The following is a 21,866-nucleotide window of genomic DNA, read 5'->3' on the forward strand; positions in this document are numbered from 1 at the left end:
GTTCAATCCATCAATATAATATGTACTACGTACTAAATTTGGCGTTCCGAACATTCACTGTGTTCAACTTATTTGAGCTGATATCTGAAACTGACTTTAGTATGGTCAATATTGACAGCTTGTGGTTGTGTACGGAATGGCGCTCATGATATAAGAACTCGAGTCTAAGTGTAAACCTGGTTTTGAATAAAAAATATTAGTCAAATAAGTAAAATTATTTGTTGTTCAAGTGAATAAATAGAATATCACAGTGACGTTATGATTACCATTTTAGTTCAGATTTTGAACAAATAGTTTATATGGCCGTTCGTGTCTATAGAATATATGTCAATGGTTAAATCACACACATCACGCTTTTATCAATGGGGTAGGCAGAGGTGCAATAAATCACCTACGTTGCGCCATGTTACTGGCGAGCGAGGTCTGACACTGAACGGAAAGCCCAATATCACTTTGCCCGACCGGAGATTCGAACCCAAGACCTCATATCGGTCGTTCCGCGATAATACAACCACGCCATCGAGGTAGTTAAATAGTAATTTTACCAACTTTAAAGTATCACATGATACATAATATTATGATAATAATATGCGAACATTGTATATTTTATCACATTCATAAATTAATGTGATATTTAGCGAACAGCAAAATGTATTCGAAATAATTTATATTACTATTTAGGGACTAATAAATGAACACAACTAAAGCGATAAATCAATGCAGGGCTGGATTCAGGGGGCGGTACGGGGCCCTGTCCCCCTAAACATGATTAGTTTTTGTACTCGTGAATATTTTACATAGATTTATTGCGCGTGTTTTCAATTCTCTCTATTTTGTAATTTTACGAACAGACTTCTAAACTTTTAGATTAGGATATGGAATAAAATTGGTTTGAAAAAATCAAGACTATTTTCGACGGCTTATATTTTTCGTATACCTTATATACTTTCAGTGTCTTATAAAATAAAATGCTTTATTCATCACGTAGGCGATCATAGTTGCACTTATGATAAGTCAAGGTACATGAGAATATTTAATTATTACTTAAATAAAGGTGCCTACAAGGTGGACGGACGACCTGGCTAAGGTCGCAGGAAGTCGCTGGATGCAGGCCGCTTCCAACAGGTCGACGTGGAGATCCTTGGGGGAGGCCTATGTTCAGCAGTGGACTTCCTGTGGCTGAGATGATGATGATGATGACTTAAATAAAGTCGCTTGTATAACTAAAGACAATTTATTTTATACATAAAAGAAATGAAAAACTATAAAGTAAACAAAGAAGCCAGCTCGAGCTGGCAGGAAAGAAGAAATAAAAATATGTCTATAATCTTAATAAAGGATAAATGGAGGAACGCGTCGCGATCCTCAACGATGAGGACGATACAAGCCCTTACCTAGCTAACCTACTAGCCATTCACTACACAGCGATGCCTACCCGAAGAAGCAAGGCAGAAAGAAACTTCAGCCTTTTTTGTCATCAATTGTCCATTGAATTTATGTAGTTTACGCGCCTTATATAGTGCTTTATTTCAGCCTTACCTACTTCGTGCTCCCTATAAAAGTACCTATAACCTATTCAATACTTCACGCCCGTCATGTGTTTCGTGCATGTTATCATTGCTAATATTTCAATATTTCCATTATAAAATCGCCTTTGTAAATAATTATTGATAAATATTTCCATTATAAAATCGCCTTTCTGAATCATTTACTGGTGGTAGGTCTCTCATATGTGAGAGTCCGCCTGGGTAGGTACCACCGCAAAGTCTATTTCTACCGCCAAGCAGCAGTGTGTAGTCACTGTTGTGTTCCGGTTTGAAGGATATTATAGACAGTGTAACTAATGGACATAATAAGACTTAACATCTCATGTCTCAGGATGGCGAGCGCAGTGGAATACCAAACTATACTTCATAATTCAAGCTGGTGGATGGTGTTTTTAGTGTTTATGGGCAGTCGTATCGCTTACCATAAGATGAACGGTAAGCTCGTCTCGTCATTCAAAGTTAAAAAAAAAAAAAATCCATTCCTATTTCATTTTCTAATTAAATAACCAAACAATCCTCTGTAAACATTGTAATACTCTTTTCGCAACACACGGCAACGTCATCTAAAACTTAGAAAATGACATTAAAAACTTTAGTCCCTTTGTCCTGTCTGTTTAGCTTTAAATTACCTCTAATATGCAATTCAGCGCAGGTGAAGCTGGTGCAACGACGCAGCTGTGATTAAGAGCTCCAAGTGGTGCAAATGACATGCTCCAGCGCTGTCGAGTCCAATGGAGACTTAGAAATGATTTAGAAGATTTAAGGGTGAAAATCGAATATTCAGTTCTGAAAATGTTTTTGGAGTTGATGTGTCGGTGCAAAATTTTAAAATGGTGGCATTTGGGAGGTTTTAAGGTTGAAAATCGTATGTTTATTTTGAATATATTTATAGAGGTTATGTCTTGACTGGTAGTGGTAAAAAAATACATTATTTTAAAATATTGTTTACCTGATTAAAAGGTCGATCCAAAGTTAAATATAACTGGATACGTGTTGTGTTATGACAATATCCTTAATTTAGAGATAAAATTAAAGAAGCTATTAATTACAATACCACTTTAAAAAAAACTTCATGATCTTTAAACTGGAGTAACAGTAAATTAAAGCTATAAGAGTTACTACAACATCATAATAAATTAAATTTTATTTACTTTTATCAAAAATCTACATCATAAAATCCAGCACAAGAATAATTAAAATCAGATAACAAATCAACAAGTAAGAAGCCTTTGAAACTCGGTAGACGGGTTAAGTACTAAGTCTCAAAAAGCAGAAAAGACGCGTAATACAAGCATATGACGTCATGGTAATTTGTGCGCGTGAAAGAAAGGGACCGCGCGATATTCGCACTGCGCAATCATTCGTACTTCTTGTTCATTGCAATATCTGATATGTGAATTGCTGCCTCATTTCTTTGGCAACTGTAATGCTGTTCAAAAAAGGAATCTTTTTCACATTATCTTGGACACGTTTAGAATAATGCATAAAAACAATTATTGACAACAATCCTATTCTAGCAAAAGTAACAATAACTTTGTCTAAATGAATAAACTATAAATCTCCTACTCCGTTACAATCCCACGGGACCACAGCGTCTCGACAAAATAAAGTTCCTAAACTGATATTAAAAACCCACGCGGTGATTGTCACCGCCAACGGCAAACAATTTGGATGCCCGTGGAGAAATCTAGTAGATGAATACGGAATGTGTTTCAAATCGATAGAAGTCATACAGGCCTTTGACTAGAGACAGTGTTGCTGCGAACTGGGGAGCCCTGGGTTCAATTCCCAGACATCTCTTTATATTGGCCAATTTTGCAATTGTCTATTCGTCGAAATCAATTGTTATAATCCATCCCAATCGCCATAGTATCTTCAAGTTGCAAAAATAGTCCAATCAATAAATACTTTTTGACACGTGAATCATTTAAGTTGAATACTTGAGGTTCCAAAATAGCAATTGATATAACTCATTTCAGCCATAAGTCTAAAAGATTAATGCGCTAAATGTCGGCTTCAATTCACACGAAGCCTTCTACCGCAGTCAACTAATTTAAAGATGGCCGCGAAATAGGCGTATGTCTCTCTAATTAACCGTCGAGTGCGCGGCCGCGACAGCGGGTTAATTGCCCTGCGAGGTGAAAACACGTCAATTTTGAATGTAACTAAGCCAGGAAAGGTAAGCACATACAGGCTAGTAGCATCGCTTGATATAATACTCCTCTTAGATAGAATAGCGCTCTCGAGTATCCATATCTTCATGGACTCATCGATGTAAACTATCTTACCGACTACAACCATGTAATACAACTCTCTATCTCTTTCCTTAAATCAAAGGTCATGAGGTGCTCCTCAAATACCCATATCTTCATGTTAAAGAAAAATATTTACGGATTTCTGCTGGACTCATCGATGTAAACTGTCCTACGGACTAAAAACCTTTAATACAACTCTCTTTCTCTTTCCTTAAATCGAAGGTCATGGGATGCTCCTCAAATACCCGTATCTTCATGTTAAAGAAAAATATTTACGGATTTCTGCTGGACTCATCGATGTAAACTGTCCTACGGACTAAAACCCTTTAATACTACTCTCTCTCTCTCTCTCTCTTTCCTTACATCGAAGGTCATGGGGTGCGTGCTGCGTATGTGTATGCGATCGCAACCCTCAGGAGTCAGTTCTTGGGCCTTTTGCGCATAAGCTCTTGTGTTTCGAAGAAGTGGAACTGCTGTAAACCAGCCAAGGCTGGAACGTATTTAAATGACCCGACAATTGAAACTTGTCGTGGTTTTTGTGAATGTCAATTGTATTATAAAAGAAATCATTAAATTAGTAGCAAACGGGAATTGAAGGTAATTATTACTGTCTTAATCCATCTTTATCATTCATTTGATGATATTAATCTACAGTTATAACATTATACTGGTGGTGGGATATATTTTATATCCGCCTGAATAGCGACCACCATACACAAGGTGTTAAAACTCTCCATAGTTTTCCACACAAGTGTACCACGTTCCGGCATCAGCCTGTGTATATCCAGGGCGGCATCATTGTGTCGGCTGCAGCGGGGTAGTAATCACTCATCAATCGACATTCTAATGGACCCCATTTCACTCACCATCAGGTGCAGTGAGATCACTTTCCTGTGAACATAGAAAAAAACTGTAAATAATTGGAGGTGCAAATCTTCGCGATACGAAGCTACTACCACATCTGAATGTGTGCTAGGTTTTAAAACTGCACGTTAATTTGCTAACAAGTCTGATGACTGTCTCTCTATCTTTAGGTTAAGTGGCTGTTTACAAGTGTCTGGATTTATTCACGATTTAAAAGTCTTTTCATGTGAAAACATAGAAATGAGGTTTTTGAATTCATGTTTACGATGGTTTTGCCAGTTGAAACTGTTTAATTTTGGTTAGTTGATAACTCTTTATTGACGTGTGTTTAAAAAAATAGAAAAGTATGTGTAATTTTTTTGGGTTAGGATGAGCTCACCATTCATTTAGGACCTTATTTTATGTGTAATAGAAAATAATAAAAATATATTCTTCTGTGAAATCAGCATTAAAGTTGATAAAGCTATACATATTGAAAATACCGTTGTGAGAGAAAGTGGGGTTATAGCGCTATCTCTTTCCCACGCACGCAGCGTTATGGACGGTACAACACGATGATGTCATAGTATAAGTACTATTTTTGTACTTGACAGCTTTCCCGCCAAATTTCAATGATTTATAACTTATTTGTTATTGAATGGATTTTGTAAGTTATTTTTTTCTTTGATTTTTGATGGCCTATGTTTTTAATGTTTTAAAGAAAACGTAATTGACCTAATTATTTCATCTAAATACTAATCAATTCATGAACACCAACTAGTCATTTTCACATTATATGAAAAGTAAATTATTGTATCGTAATTCTGATACAAATTTACAACGTCTGCGCATTGCCTTAACTATACAGCCTGTATTGGAAGAGCCGTATTCGTCGTCTGTAAACACCGTTCACTCGTGCAATACCTCGTAGAAACGCTCCGATGCGCGAAATATTGCAACTTATGCTACGTTTTCTCTCATAATGTTTGTTTGTGCAGCGTGCTGGCAAAGATTTACAATAAATAGGTATAATATAAAAATATTTCGTGGGTAAAACAAAAATCGATTCCATTTTAAAATAATTCTGGAAAATTTAATTGACAATTAAGACGAATTACAGCCTCACTGTGTGAAAGCAGATGTATGGGGCGACATAGTTTCGTGTAATTACGATCAAAATTACGACCCTGAGATTTAAAAGAAAATCTCACTGTGAACTATGTATCCCAACTAAATAGGAATCAAATAAATTCTATTTATAATAGCCGTTTCAATTTACCTCTGGACTGGTGGTAGGTAGGTACGACCACAATGTCTATTTCTATCGACAATCAACAATATGTAGTCACTGTTGTGTTCCAGTTTGAAGGACATTGTAGCCAGTGTAACTACTGGACATAATAAGACTTAACATCTCGTGTCTCAGGATGGCGAGCGCAGTGGAATACCAAACAATACTTTGTAATTTAAGGTGTTGGATGATGTTTACTAGGGTCATATAGCTTACGATCAGGCGAACGGAAAGCTCGTCTCGTCATTCAAATCAATAAAAAATAAACAATATTTCCTTGAATATTTGCCAGAAGAGAGCTTTGCGACTTTTGCCTCGATGGTTGCCAGAATTATGTCAAACTTTCTATAGTTATAATTGCACAAAAACTATCGAGTCGCGAACAGGTTATTTCTACTTCTACTTTAGCTAATCGTGTAACACGGCTTGTTACAACATTCATTACCACAACGTCTATTTTATTGTTCTATGACTATTCAGCAGATTTTATACAAATCAGCCATCTACACAAAGTGGAATATTCTGCCGCCAGCACAACGCACACCACGACGTCGTCGTAGATTTATAAGCCAGAAACATATCGGAACACGAAACCGAACGTTCTCTATGAAAGCAATTTATAACCTCTTTATATTTTGAAACTTAGGAATTCTTGCCGCTGGGAACTTTGCACTATTCTATTGAAATATGTTTTGGTTATTGTGTTTAGATAAAGGAAGGGATGATGCTTGATGATTAATGTAAAATTACTAAAACGAATTCAGTGTAGTGCATTTTATATTTTCATTCTAAGTTTTTGCACTTAATTGCAAGTAAAAATGAATTTATACTACTAAGACTGAAATATAAGATTTGTCTTATAATTGTCTGTATACAGTGTGTTCAAAATAATTTTACGAACTAATTTGGAACTCAAATTTAGTTCAAAATCTCTTTAACTCAAATCAAATGTAAAAAATCGGTTCAGTAGAAGCCATAAAGGCGTAACAGACGATTGACATATCAAACTTATTTAACTCCTTACAAATATTATAAAATGTTAGTGAAAATGTTTTCATGTTTCTTAGAAGTAAGATCAACCACTTAACGCTTTTTATTACGGAAATTTGCGCCCATGGGAAACATTTGAATTTTTTATCTATTTTTTAGAAGAGGATGTTGGCTTCGTTCAAATGGCGTTTCGGATTGCTAGTGAGTTAGGGGCCGTTCAAGTATTATTTATTTATTTATTTGAACAGCCAACAAAACATACACCTTACATAGTTTGTTTTTTAACAATTCCGTAAGTAATTGCTGCAGTGCTGTTTTAATTACAGGTTGTCACAGCATACGCAATTTGGGAGGGAGGGGGCGTCTTGTAAATTGTTACGATACGTTACAGAGGCGGGAGGGGTTTGTCGCACAACGGGTTATGTAACATTGTTTTTTTTATTTTAAAACGATTACAAAGGTAATTTAGCGACTTTCCAGTATTTTGCGTAAAATAATTGTGAATATTAGAAAAAAATTGTAACTTTAGAGTTACATAACTATTGGTGGGGGATACAGGTAAATGTTACGGCGCGTTACATGGCGGGGTGGGGGGTTCAAACATCTTCAAAAATTGCGTTATGTAATACTTGAATAACCCCTTAGGGAATTCTGTAGCGAGAAAGGCTTTACCGGCGGAGAGCGAGCAACACCCTGGATTTAAATATTAGTACATTTATTTATTTATCACAAATACAACGTTAGTTTATAGTACTAACACCAAAACACTTACATTCTCATTAACAAAAATGTAAAACATAAAATTTAACAAATTTAAACTCTATAAAACAAAGGATAACATTATTTCTTAAGTAAATATTAAATAATGATTAAAAACTTAATAACTATATATACTATTTGCACTTATTATAAACTATCTAGGAACAGCTTAATTACATTATATACATGGCGGGGTTTGTCATGAAAAAGGTCTAGATCTGCGTGTTGAGCGTGCATAGCATTGAAAAGTATGAACTATACATTAAGTACACATTTATATTAGTATAGAATATCTCTACAATGTAAACTATTCCAAGTCTTCGATAGTCATGCCCACGCAGACGGTGGACAAAGAATGTCCCGCGGCACACCAAGCACTGGAAACCTCTGGTTAAAACAATGCCGTGTGAGTTTGTGCCACGCTTGCGCTCGGTAAATAGACTAAACAGACTTACAGATCGACTAGATATGACATTTAATTTGTGATAAGTATCCTACTGCAATTTGTCGCCTATTTTGTACATAGACTAATCTGTAGATCATAAGATATAAGATTCAAATTACAGACAGATAGACTGTGAGAATTCTCCTGACTTGATTTTCCTGAGTTAGGATCCCCAAGACGAGGTGAACGTCAAGAAGACGACTGTTTGTTAAAAATAAGCCGAAGCCTCAAGACATGGCAGGAGAGAAAAAATTACGAAAGATATTTAGGAATGTTAAGGAGCAAATTGTTTATTATTAACCGGCCGCAACTGCCCGTAATTATTGTATTGTATTAGCCTTTAGTGTCCCAATGTTGGGCAAAGGCCTCCCCAAGGTCCTTCCACGAATCATAATTCTGCGCTGTAGTGAATCAATTATTGAGCGAGTCCAGTTTGATCCACTGCCCGCCCGTAAACTGTTGCAGAATTCATTAGATCATTGAATTACAAAACTCTACATTTACTTCTATTGCGCCCTGAGATTGCGCACGTCAGAGATTACATGTCAAACTTCATAATACCCAACGTAAAAGAGCATTACAATACTACGAAAACCCAATGCCTTTGAAAATAAAACCAATAGTTACACACCTCTATTTATCAAAAAAAAACTTGTTGATACCTGCCGAGCCACCTCTCGCAAAAGACCTAATAATCTTACCTCATCTAGATCTCTAAGTCCACATCACACGCTTGTACCCTAGTCCATTGAAAGCGTCGTACCTAAATCGTTACGCTATAGTGGCCCGTTTCAACACATCCTTTCCACGCAGGTCCTTCGAGCTTTAAAGAACCGATTTCTGAAACATATTGTTTGTTTGTTGTAGTATTCCTGTCCTGTATTTATGTATGGTTTGAAGCATGTTGAAGACAGTGTATTTATAGAATATGCTGTCAGTTTTATAGGCCTGTTGTAAAGAGTAAGAGGGTATGTAATACAGGGCCGGCAAAATTGTATGTATAATTGCGTCTATTAGAATATAAGCTTAATTGATTGCAAAATTAACCAAAAATGTATTAGAATCAAATCTATGCAGTGATCGTGTAATGAAGAGATCTCGCTATCTCTCTTCTACATCCACACTTGAATGCCAATGAGGTCACCAATCTAGTATTACGTCTTCTTATAAAAGAACTTTGCTACAAGATTTAAATTTTAATAAGCTTTGATTCTTGGCGGATTTTGATTAATACGTTGCTACTTTAGACAATATATTTTTAGTGTAAGAAAATATGTTATATACCAATCTGATTGTACAAACCTTCCGCTAGATGTCACTATTAACAAAGTATAGCGTAACTCATATGAAATCCGTAATCCAGGATATACCGGCAGGGTCCTAAGGGAAATTCCAAACAGTCCGCCGCGAGACTTTGCACACATATTTTTATTTAGAATGACACGTATGCTGCAAATATCCAATTGTTTATCGTCAGATGGAATTAACAGGTTCCTAGAAGTATGAAGATAATTTGACAAGTATTTTTATTTATTGCTTTGAATGACGAGTCGGGCTTGCCGTTAGCCTGATGGTAAGCGATATGACCGCCCATAAATAGTAGAAACATCATCAACAACTTGAACTACAAAGTATTGTTTGGTATTCCACTGCGCTGGCCATCCTGACACAAACCCACACATACACAACATCACGCATGTATGTATCCCCCAAAGGGTATGTAGAGGCGCAACCAGGGCACCCACTTTTCGCTAAATGTGTTCCGTCCCATGATGTGATAGGGGGCGAGCCTATCGCCAAATCGGGCACAAATTCCATATTCCTGGCTGATACTGAGCAGGAAAACCCAAATATCACTTTGCCGGAGCCCGCAATTCGAACCCAGGACCTCAGAGCGCTGCCGTAACGCGCATGCAGTACAACTACGCCATCGCGGCAATCATGAGACATGAGATGTTAAATCTCATTATGTCCAATAGTTACACTGGCTACAATGTCCTTCAAACCGAAACACAACAGTGACTACACACTGCTGCTTGGAGGCAGAAATAGACAATGTGGTGGTATTATCCAGGCGGACTTTCACATACGAGAGACCTACCACAAGTAAACTAAATGCTAAAGATCTAAAAAGGTAATTTTACTTACTATTACTAATAAAGAGTGCGAAAGTTTATGAAGATTCTTGGATTTTTAGTAACAAAAGCAATAACTCTTCGACTGTATTGAATGAAGTTTAGAACATAGACTTCATACTGGATTAACATACGGTTTAACACTATTGTTATAGATACATTAGGCTTATGTGGCGATAAAAAGGTTGTCAGAAGTGGGATTCAAACCCACGCCCACAGAAGTGGACTGCGACCTGAACGCAGCGCCTTAGACCGCTCGGCCATCCTGACTATATCAACGGCAACAAAATGAATACAATCACTGCAATACGACAACCGAAAATTATTGGTCAATGTGCTATTTAGATGACAAAAGGGGACGAGAAAGTGGGATTTCTATAAATTCACCTCTGACTGTCGTAGTCAGGATGGCCGAGCGGTCTAAGGCGCTGCGTTCAGGTCGCAGTCCACTTCTGTGGGCGTGGGTTCGAATCCCACTTCTGACAACTTTTTTCTGTTTACATTTTATCAGCTAGTAGCTTCTTTATAAGAAGGGTAAGATGCAATTCTCTTATAATAGTACTTTAGAGATAGATAAGAACGACAAACTTATTTTTATTCATGTGTTTTTCATTGTTTTCATTATTTTTATGGACGGCACGGGAAAGTGATTACCCTGCAGTTGTTAATTGAAGTAAAGCCCAAAAAATACTTTTACCGACAAAAGATAAATACATCCTCAGACGGTCGGCACGGTTAAATATCTTTGAAATTATAAAATAAATAACGAAAAGTCAATTAAGCATGCAAAGTGAAATACCCGTCCTGGTAAAGGTTCCAATAAATCGCTGGAGGGAGACCATTTCGAACAGATAGTTCTGGAAATATTTGGGGAACGCCTATGTTCAGTAGTAGACTTCTGATGATTATGAAGAAAATAACCAATAGAACGCTCTGCTACGATAAGATTGATGCTACTACTCTAATCAGAGCTGCATAAATAAATACAACCTCTACAATACCACGAACCGGAACTATGGTTGTCCTATTCAAACCTTAGAGAAGCAAGGCTGCTACAGACCTCAACGATATTTCACTTTAGAAGCACCATAGTTACCATGAATTATTGTATTAGCTAAACAACAAAAAGTTGTCAGAAGTGGGATTCGAACCCACGCCCACAGAAGTGGACTGCGACCTGAACGCAGCGCCTTAGACCGCTCGGCCATCCTGACTACAGCAATCAGTGATGAATTTATGCGAATCCCACTTTCTCGTCTCCTCCTGTGGCCTGAATAGCACATTGAGCTATATTTTCGGTTGTTGTATTGCAGTAATCATATTCATTTAGTTGCTCTTGGTATAGTCAGGATGGCCGAGCGGTCTAAGGCGCTGCGTTCAGGTCGCAGTCCAATTCTGTGGGCGTGGGTTCGAATCCCACTTCTGACAACATTTTTTATCACTACATTATCGTGATATACGATAATCCCGGTTGTGGTATTGCAGTAATGGTATTCTTGTAACTATTTTAGACCGAACGGTCTTAAGCCCTGCGTTCAGGTTGCAGCACACTATAGGGGACGTCAGTTCGAATCCCACCACTGACAACATTTTTTAGTAATTTTATTTACAAACTATAAAAATAGGCTCTAGCAATTTAAACAGTTTCATAGTCAAGTAATCTCCCGGCAACAACAGCGTCTGCGCTACGCCTAAATGAAACTACCAACAATCCTTCATAAATTATGTTAATGCTTCCAATTAAAGGAACCCCTTCAATATTCTTCAGTCAATTCTGCGCTTGCCCCGATGACCCTAAAGGAGGTGTAATGAAAAAAATCCGTAACAGCTTTTAATTACCTACCCTATAGGACATTATAATATATCAATGTGTTCTGTGCTCTTACGTCGGCACCTTTTAATCTTTGCCAATTTCTTCCTTGATAGGGCTGTCGATTGCGAATAATATTACCTAATTAAAACTTGTTTGATAAGATTTTAATCAGCTATACATATTAGAAAACAACGTCCCCTTTTCTGTCTGTGTATGTTATCGCTTTTCTCAAAATCTACTGAACGGATATTTATTAATTTTTGTATAGAGATAGTTTAAAACCCTGGGAAGGTTAAAGGCTACTTTTTATCTCGGAAAACTCCTTCACACGGACAAAGCCGTGAGCAAAAGCTAGTTAAGCTAGCACTCTGCGATCGCATATACTACTTTATATAAATTAAAAATAATTATGTATCCAGTTGTGTGAAACAAAAAAGAAATGTCATTTGCGAACACGTCAAAAAATACTTTATTCTGATTGGTCCATTTTCGCTATCTATTGAAAAAAGTGATTAGGATCATTTATTGTGAAAGGCTGTAAGGAATTGAATATTGATGGTAATAATATTTTTATCTCAATTTTGTGGATATACTTTTAGTTAAATTGTGTCCGTTAATAATCAATCCTTCTTCCGATTAAAGTTATGCCGACTTCTCTTATTGGCTGAACCAGCTGACCCCAAAACGAGGTTTGTCTGAACGGTCTATTGTGGTGGGATTTTAACTTTTTTTGTACAGACACACAATTTTGACCTTACTACACCTGATGGTAAGATGAATGGGATTCAGAACCCTCGCCAGTCGAAATAATTTTGTCGGCCTATTTCAAATAGACAGGCTGATCGCAGAACACGACACACATGAACCACTATGGCGGGTTTTACTTGTGTACGGTGGTTGCTACCTATACAAATACCCTACAACCAGCAACTAAAAACCACTCTCCTTATAATAACTTGACACTAATATACTATCGTAAATATAAATATATATTTCGTAACAACCCTAGTTCATTGATCCCGATAAGTAGGGTGTCTTGTAATGAGATTTATCTTCGAGGACGAAATCTAATGTATGTCGCGATTGACAGATATTTTATTACGTTCTTGTTTGAAGTACATTATAGCAAGTGTAATTAATGAGAATTATGAGGTATTAAAAGCGGCGATAGCCAAGTTGGGTGTGGAACGGACTGCCGAGACGAATGTCTGCAGGTTCAAATCCCAAGGGCACACACCTTTGACTTTTCTAAAATCATGTGTATATTCTTTGTGAATTTATCGTTCGCTTTAACGGTGAAGAAAAACATCGTGAGGAAACCTGTACATCTGAGAAGTTCTCTATAGGAATTTCGAAGGTGTGTGAAGTCTACCAATCCGCACTAGGCCAGCGTGGTGGACTAAGGCCTAATCCCTCTCAGTAGTAGAGGAGGCCCGTGCTCAGCAGTGGGCAAGTATATAGAACAGGGCTGATATTATTAATTATATGAGGTATTCTGTCTCAAAGTGACTAACTCAGTGCAGTGCCATGAAGGTTATAATTCTTGATGATTTGTGTTATGGTTAGGCCCTCTGTAAACGGTCTTGAGCATCGTTGGGATTGAATGTGTAACGATTTGCGAATAATTTCTTTAAGAATCAATTTTAGGACTTTATGTTTAGACTACCAAAATGATTTTAATTGTCTCTTTTATTGACTTTGTCGGCAAACGAGCAAGCGATCCGCCTGGTCGTAAGCAGCACCACTTATGAGCAAAAACAATGCCAAATGCACAGCTAAGCCGTTACCTACCAGGTCCGGACTCTTTATAAGCCTCATTTAAAGAGGGACAAGTCATAGCGTTCAGGAAACACCTGATCCTTATATCCTTCGGCGCATACGGAACGACTCCAGGGTAATACTACGATAGATGCCCGGAACCCTCCCTACGCGACACCGCATTACAGCACCTCTCTAATTGAGGGGATAACATGCCCCCGTATATTAAAAGACCCTGTTGAATGTGCAGGTCGCACAAAGGAAAAGGCGTTTTTAGCTTATAAGAAAGCGCATTTAATGTGTCATACATTAAAACAAAACTAAATACGGAGGTGCAAAGGGCGAACGGGAGCCGCGGGTTAGCAAAACGGTGGCCCGCTGTCAACTAAAAAAAGGAGCAGCCTACGAACTCGCGGCCCACGCGCCGCGCGCCGCCCGGGAGTCCCGCCCCGCGCCTCCTGCACCCCCCTTACATATTATTATTTTCATGTCGCTAACAGACCCACGACATCGGTACACTGACTACCCACATTATCATCCACCTCAGAGTCGCTGTAGTCGAACAAGCAGTCCCCCACCACTCGCTCGCGACTCTCTCTAAGCCGCAATTAGTCGCCTCTTAAGACAGGCCGGGGATGCCGTGGCGGAATTCTCTAGATGCCCGCGAGCCACAGGGCACATGTAAAGCCGGTATTAATCAGTTGTTAGCAGGATTTGTCGTTGGACAACTCTTTTATGTAATATAACTTATGCGGCGAGCGTGCCTGCAACGAATAGCCTCTTCAATAGCGAAACGGTCAGACAAATGACTATTTCTTAGTCATTAACATCGTCTGCGCAAATATATGGAAAGATAACTGCGATTTATAGTTCTACATTAGGTTTTATAGATGCAATAAAATAGACTTCCGTTTGATACAAGACTTTTATAACCAAGTTAAAGTAAGGTTTCTTATTTCAGTGATATATATTGGCTAAGGACTGGGAAGTTCTAAGTTCGATTAGCAGGTACATCTTTTAGATTTTTCATATTAGTTGGATCTCTCATATTGACAAGAGAGCGGTAAAAAAATAATTAATATCATTCGTAAATATTCGTGAAAAAGTTTGCAGTGCCGACTTAATTTTCAAATAGAATAAAGGGAAGAAGAATTTTAAAAAATATTTCTCTTAACCACCTATAAAGTATTTTTTACCACGCTATTTTCTTTAACAACTGCTCCAATTCTGAAAATTCTTACCTTTACAAAGCTTTCGTATCACTTTGCTTTGCGCGTATAAAAAAATCTATAGACTATATTTTTATCCTGAACATTGACTTGAGTAAACAAGCGAGAAAACTAAATTTACGTATGATTTAATATATTGATTCCCAAAATGGTCCAGATGAATCCCCAGGGGTCCACGGGAGACTTGACGGGGTTAGACATTGGTGTAAACAAAAAATGGGAGTCCACAATTCGTAAGAGGAGGTCCACGAAAATTTATCTGGTATAATAGTAAAGTACTAAAATTTTGGCTTGACTTCACCTATCAATGTAGGCAGATAATACTGATAGGGGTCGTAAGAGACACATAGTGTACTCAACATAACGCCCGCGATGGCTGGGCGATTGTTATGTACTTTGTCTGCGAAACCAAAAATAAGGTCTACCGGAACTAACAAAATTTTGAAAATCGGTCTATCAGAAAATAAATTCTCAACCTCTGACTTCATCATTATCATCAGCTGCAGGATGTCCGCTGCTGAACATGAGCCTCCCCCAAAGATTTCCAAATCGCCCTCTGATTTAATACAACCGAAATACGGCGTTGTCATATCTTATATTTAGTTTTTACAAAAAAATAATGCAAACGAACATGATGTTTACAACATTCTTTACAAACTTTTTTTAAAGATATAATGGTTAAATAAAAACAGTCCAATTAAGCCCTTTCCGAAATAGTACTAAAATAAGAAACAATTTCCCGAAACGAGGTATTAAACATACGATATTTTGATATGACAAGGACGAATTGTAACATAGAAAACAATGAAACATCGTCTATTTGTGTTGAAACTATCGCGCCATATTTCAACATGGTCGGCAGAGTTATGCAAACTATCACAATAGCAGATTCCATGCGCGATTATCGCAATCAAACACGATGGGTGGATGAACTTGCGTGTTTGTTTATGGTTCCGTAGGTCTTTATAAACTGGTAACTTGTACGCCAGTACGAAAAAGCGGCGTTAGCCTAGTTGGTTGTGGAACGGACTGCCGAGACGAATGTCCGCAGGTTCAAATCCCAAGGGCACACACCTCTGACTTTTCTAAAAAATCATGTGTGTATTCTTTGTGAATTATCGCTTGCTTTAACAGTGAAGGAAAACATCGTGAGGAAACCTGCATACCTGAGAAATTCTCTATTCGGAATTTTCGAGGGTGTGTGAAGTCTACCAACCCGCACTAGGCCAGCGTGGTGGACCAAGGCCTATTCCCTCTCAGTAGTAGAGGAGGCCCGTGCCCAACAGTGGGACAGTATATAATACAGGGCTGATATTATTATACGCCTGCCTGGTCTTAACTCTCTCAGTAATAGAGTTCCAAGTCCAGCAGTAGGCCGACAAAACATCGAGTAATGACTACAACACTACACCTATATGATTACGTACATAAATTATTTTTATAGTGCCCTGACGAAGTAAAGTGTCGAGTGACGAGAGATGATTACCCTCAACAGTCAACACAATTATGCCGGCATGTTAGAGCCGGATATACACAGAGTGATCCTACAACACGACACATTTAGAGCCACTATGGCGAATTTACACCTTGTACGGTAGTCGCTATCCTGGCAGATATAAAATATATCCCACCACCAATATATAAGGATTAAGTACTATATTAATACATATCTTTATTGAGGAAACAGACTAACACTGGCAAAGATACGAACAAAAGCTAGTTTTACATAAAGCACCTAAAGACTATAGCATTAAAAACGAAACTACTCTAGAATTACTCATTTGCGTCAAGCCACAACCAAACCGCTGATTCCCGAACAGTATAATATGGTTTTAGAATTCCGATACATCCCTAGGGAACCCTAAAGCCATGATAGCCGCGGACGGGCGATAAAAAATTCACACGTTGGATCCCAGCCAATGCGCTTTTGTAGTAGAAATCTATTCTGCAATGGAGGACTTATGGCACTCTCTAAATCCGGTTTGTCTCAGATGCTGGTATGGAGAGCGTGTTTTATCTTGAAATGTGAATGCGTTTATCCCCTAAGGGGGAGGCGAAAATGCGCTCAATCTGTACCGCTTTTTCTTTTCCAACATATCGCTAGCTATCAGTCGCGAAGGGTCCTTACAACCCGTTTGCTACCGGCTTCCCTATTAGGTTTTCTTTATGTTCGTCTTCGTTTTTGTTTTCTATTAAATTGGCCGCAATATGCTAACTAAGACATTATTTCGTTGCATCGGGTTACCTTACAAAAAATTTCACCCATCGCCACTGCTAGCTATATAAGGTCCTATCACCTTTGTAATACGACTTATGTCGCTATCTACCAGCACAATTCCAACCTTTTGATTGTTACTGTGTATGAAAATACAATAATTATTCGACCAATGATCGAGCCTAAGATCTCGGCACCTCACTTGTACAATATAACTGCAGTCTACGCGCGAGCTCGGAGGAATCTTATGTACTGTTAAGGTAATTATTCAATGGAGACCATTGACGCATATTCTATAGACACGAACGTCCATATAAACTATTTGTTCAAAATCTGAACTGAATGACAACTAAAACGTCATTGTCATAACCTATTTATTCACTTGAACAACAAATAATTTTATAATGATTTCTTATGTTTACGCGAACTTTAGACATTGAAATGAAATTAATTTTCAGATTCTATCGCGGTTTTTTATATTTTAGTTTTCTGCCGACGTTTCGAAGACTTTGCAGCCTTCCCCCCCGTGACCATGAGGGCAGCAAAGTCTTCGAAACGTCAGGAAAAAACTAAAATATAAAAAATCGCGATAGAATCCGAAAATTAGTTTAATTTCAAACAAATAATTTGACTAATATTTTTTATTCACATCCAGGTTTGCACTTATACTGGCGTTTTTATATTATGAGCGCCACTCCGTACACAACCACAAGCATCAATATTGACATCATACTAAAATCGGTTTGAATGGATTACTGTTCAATTCAGTTGAACACATTGAATGTTCGGAACGCCAAATCTAGTACGTAGTACATATATATCGATGATGGATTCATTTTGTTGATATTTTGTTATTAATGCAAACGTATTTCGCCCGTTCGATTCCCGACCTTATCTACATCGATAAAATCACAAACAACATCACGCATTTATCCCCGAAGAGGTATGCAGAGGCGCTACCAGGGCACCTACTTTTCTCCAAGTGTGTTCCGTCCCATGACGTGATAATAGTGAGCCTATCGCCATATCGGGCACAAATTCCAGACTCCGGGCTAATACTGAGCAGAAAAACCCAAATATTACTTTGCCCGACCCGGGATTCGAACTAAAACCCTCAGAGCGCTGCCGTACCGCCCATGCTGTACAACTAAGCCACCGAGACAGTCTCGATACAATTACTGCATTAAATCAAATCAAGACTCGATAAGATCCTTCGGAGCTCACGCGCGAATTGTATGCCACCGAGTCTGTTATCAACATTAGCTCGATAACTAACGATTATAAAACATTGTAAAACAAACCCAAGTATTCAATAAATAAACATCATTTTCGAATATAATTATATAAAAAATTATAAATTACGTCATCAATCCACAACCGCGCAACACAAAGTACGCCATAACAGAAAATAACAGGCCACGAACGAGCCAATAAAACCGCGTGCACACGCCATAAACCAGTGTGAAGATGGCTTTATGACGTGTGAACAATTTGCACATTAATTATTATATAGCTGTTTATTATTGAAATAATGTATGAGATACGGTTGTTATAAATTGTCGGTTTTGTGGGATTTTGTATGAATTGGGTTGGTTGTATTTACCATTGTAGGTATTAAGAGCATTATAACACTTTTATTGTTTATTTAACATAAAGTATGAACCAATCCCTATAAAACGAAATGCCTATAGCACCCAGAAGTAATGTAGCTTCCTATCAGGGAAATAAAAATTTTAATCGGTTTAGTAGTTACTAATATCAGCGCGTTCAAATATACAAACTCTTCAACTTTATAAACTTATATAGATGGAACACATTAAAACTCCATAATTTTGTAACCTTAAATACGTTAATTGTTTTAAATTTAATAGAAATACGAATACCGAATATTACTTAAATCTTAAAAATTAATTAAAACTATCTCACGCACAATTATATTTATTTTTTAATTACGTGGTCAACTTTCGAAAAACTAAACGTGCATAAAATATAATTCAAAAAACATACATTAATACAATTCTTAATTCAAATTATATGATGCGATATTCTTTTTATTCAAGTTATGTGGCCAGTATTAAAAATAATAATTTTGAAAACGTTTTTTTTTTTTTTTCTATTATATGGCTACAAGCACTGAGTTGCTGTGCTACGCCAATGTCAATAAAGCTAGGGAAACATAATATTACAGAAAGAAAATAGGATTCGGAATTTGGATTAAGTCAGGAAAGTTGGTTAAGCGAAAATATATTAATATCTACTAAGTAAATAATGATAATATACGTAAATATAATATATTAGGTATATACAAACTATATTTTAATATTATTATGTACAATAAATGAGGAAATAGCTTTATAAATATTTACATTAAATAAGAGGAGGGAAGAAATACAACAAGGAAAAGGAACACCAAAGGAAGTGAGTTAACTTATAAAATTAGCATTGTCAAAAAGTGGACAAGCGAAGAAGATGTGATTGAGGTCACCCTCTTCTTCACCGCATTCACAAGCTCTACTAACATTAATACCAAGTCTAGCAAGGTGAGTTGGCGAACACACATGACCCAAGCGCATTCTCATTAATATACTAGTACATCGCTTGCCAAGTTTCAATTTGCAAAACCATGGCTTCTCCGGTATACCCAATTGGACTTTCGAATATAATTTGCCTTTTATCTGACTGCTTTCTTCCCAGCACTTTTCCCAGGATTCCCTGAGAAAAGTACTTGGAAGTGCAGCCAGATCGGTGCAATAATTTATATAGGGATATACATCACCACTTGTTATCGCCTCATTAGCCAAACGGTCCGCTTTAACATTTCCTTTTATATTAGCGTGACCAGGGACCCAACATAAAACTACCATTAAGTTTTTGGAAAGACATTCTACGAGCTTTTCTCTTATATTCAATATCACAATTGAGTGGGATTTTGATTTAAAAGGAAATTTTTCAACGGCCTGAAGGGCACTATATGAATCTGAAAAAATAACAGTTTTACTAAGTCTAGCAATAAGAATAAATTCTAACGCTTTATATATTCCATAACATTCCCCTGTAAAGACTGAAGTTTCTGGAGGAAGCTTTATTTTTTATGTAATGTTATATTGTGTATGGTAAACGCCCACGCCAGTATAATCTGACAAGGAGTGTTTTGATGCGTCAGTGAATAAGTGGTGAAAATCAGGCCATTTAATGCTTACTAATTCATTAAACTGGGTATTAGTGTTAGGATGGTCTCTATCAACGCCTAATGAATAACATATCACCGGCGAAAGCAGAAGTGATTTAAACCTAACCATAAAAATTGGGAGAGAAACTGATCTATAAGTAGGCGCCTGAAAACTTATAAATTTACGAAAACTTATAACCAAACAAGGAAGTGATTTTTCTTTACACGATGAAGACGTTGCAATATATTGAGAAAGAGATTGAAGTTTTGGAAAAAGAGCATGATTAGAAAATTGCAAAGCTTTAAACAAAAATCTGTCTGACAAGTACTGTCTTCGCAATTTAAGAGGAGGTTCTACACACTCAACTTCCAGGGCGTTAATTGGACTGGATTTCATCGCACCAGCAATTATTCTAAGAGCTTTGTTCTGAATTAAGTCAAGTTTTTTAAACGCTGCTGAATTAGCCGGTTCCAAGATAAATGTACCATAGTCTAAAAGACTTCTAATTAATGCATTATATATGAGCCGTAAAGAAAATGGGTGCGCCCCCCACCAAACACCTGAAAGACAACGTAAAATATTCAAGTTCCGTTCACATTTAGCTACTAAATAAGCACTATGTTGCGAACCCGTAAGTTTTGAGTCTAATAAAACACCAAGAAATTTCACTTCGGTCTTTACCGGAATCATCACATTTTTATATTTTACTTCAATTAAAGGAAATACACGTTTTCTGGTAAACAAAACTAAACAGCTTTTAGAGGGTGAAAGATCTAATCCATTTAGAGTCATCCAGGACTCTAAATATCTCATAGCTGATGACATAGAGGAACAAGAATTAGAAGTAATTTTTTCTGATGTATAAAGAAGGAGGTCATCTGCATATTGTAGGATTTTTACGGAACTATTTAAAGCTGATTCCAGGTCATATGTGTAAATATTGTATAGTAAGGGACTTAGCACTGACCCCTGGGGTAGACCCCCTACATACGGTACTAGATAATTTGGTAGCATCATCTGGACAAATATGAATATATCGTTCTCTTATTAAATTTGTAATAAAATTAGATAGTATACCGGGGATGTTAAGATCATGCATTTTTTTGCTTAGAATGGAGGGAACGACATTGTCGTATGCTGAATTGATATCTAAAAATGTGGCAACCACTGATTTGCTCTCAGAAAAGCTAGGCGGATATCGGACACAAAAATACTAATACTATCTATCGTGCTTTTGCCTTTTCGGAATCCATATTGGCTATCTGACAGAAGGCGGTTACTCTCGATATACCATTCCAATCGGTTTTTAACCATATGTTCAGCGAGTTTTAACAGTACGGAGGATAAAACTATTGGACGATAAGATGAGGCCTGGCACGCAATTTTACCAGGTTTCAGAATAGGCAATACAATTTG

At 37.2% G+C, this 21,866-nt stretch overlaps 4 non-coding genes across 4 annotated transcripts; 2 read left to right on the forward strand and 2 right to left on the reverse strand.

Annotated features, from left to right (window-relative positions):
• Positions 1 to 10,451: 10,451 nt before the first annotated feature.
• Trnal-cag lies at positions 10,452 to 10,535 on the reverse strand. The gene has a single exon. It is a non-coding gene; the product is annotated as a tRNA-Leu (tRNA).
• Positions 10,536 to 10,666: 131 nt separating this feature from the next.
• Positions 10,667 to 10,750, forward strand: Trnal-cag. Its single transcript has one exon. It is a non-coding gene; the product is annotated as a tRNA-Leu (tRNA).
• Positions 10,751 to 11,395: 645 nt separating this feature from the next.
• On the reverse strand, positions 11,396 to 11,479 carry Trnal-cag. The gene has a single exon. It is a non-coding gene; the product is annotated as a tRNA-Leu (tRNA).
• Positions 11,480 to 11,609: 130 nt separating this feature from the next.
• On the forward strand, positions 11,610 to 11,693 carry Trnal-cag. Its single transcript has one exon. It is a non-coding gene; the product is annotated as a tRNA-Leu (tRNA).
• The last annotated feature ends 10,173 nt before the right edge of the window (positions 11,694 to 21,866 follow it).

This window comes from Manduca sexta, chromosome 4 (genome assembly GCF_014839805.1).
Source record: "Manduca sexta isolate Smith_Timp_Sample1 chromosome 4, JHU_Msex_v1.0, whole genome shotgun sequence".
Classification (NCBI taxonomy): Eukaryota; Metazoa; Arthropoda; class Insecta; order Lepidoptera; family Sphingidae; genus Manduca; species Manduca sexta.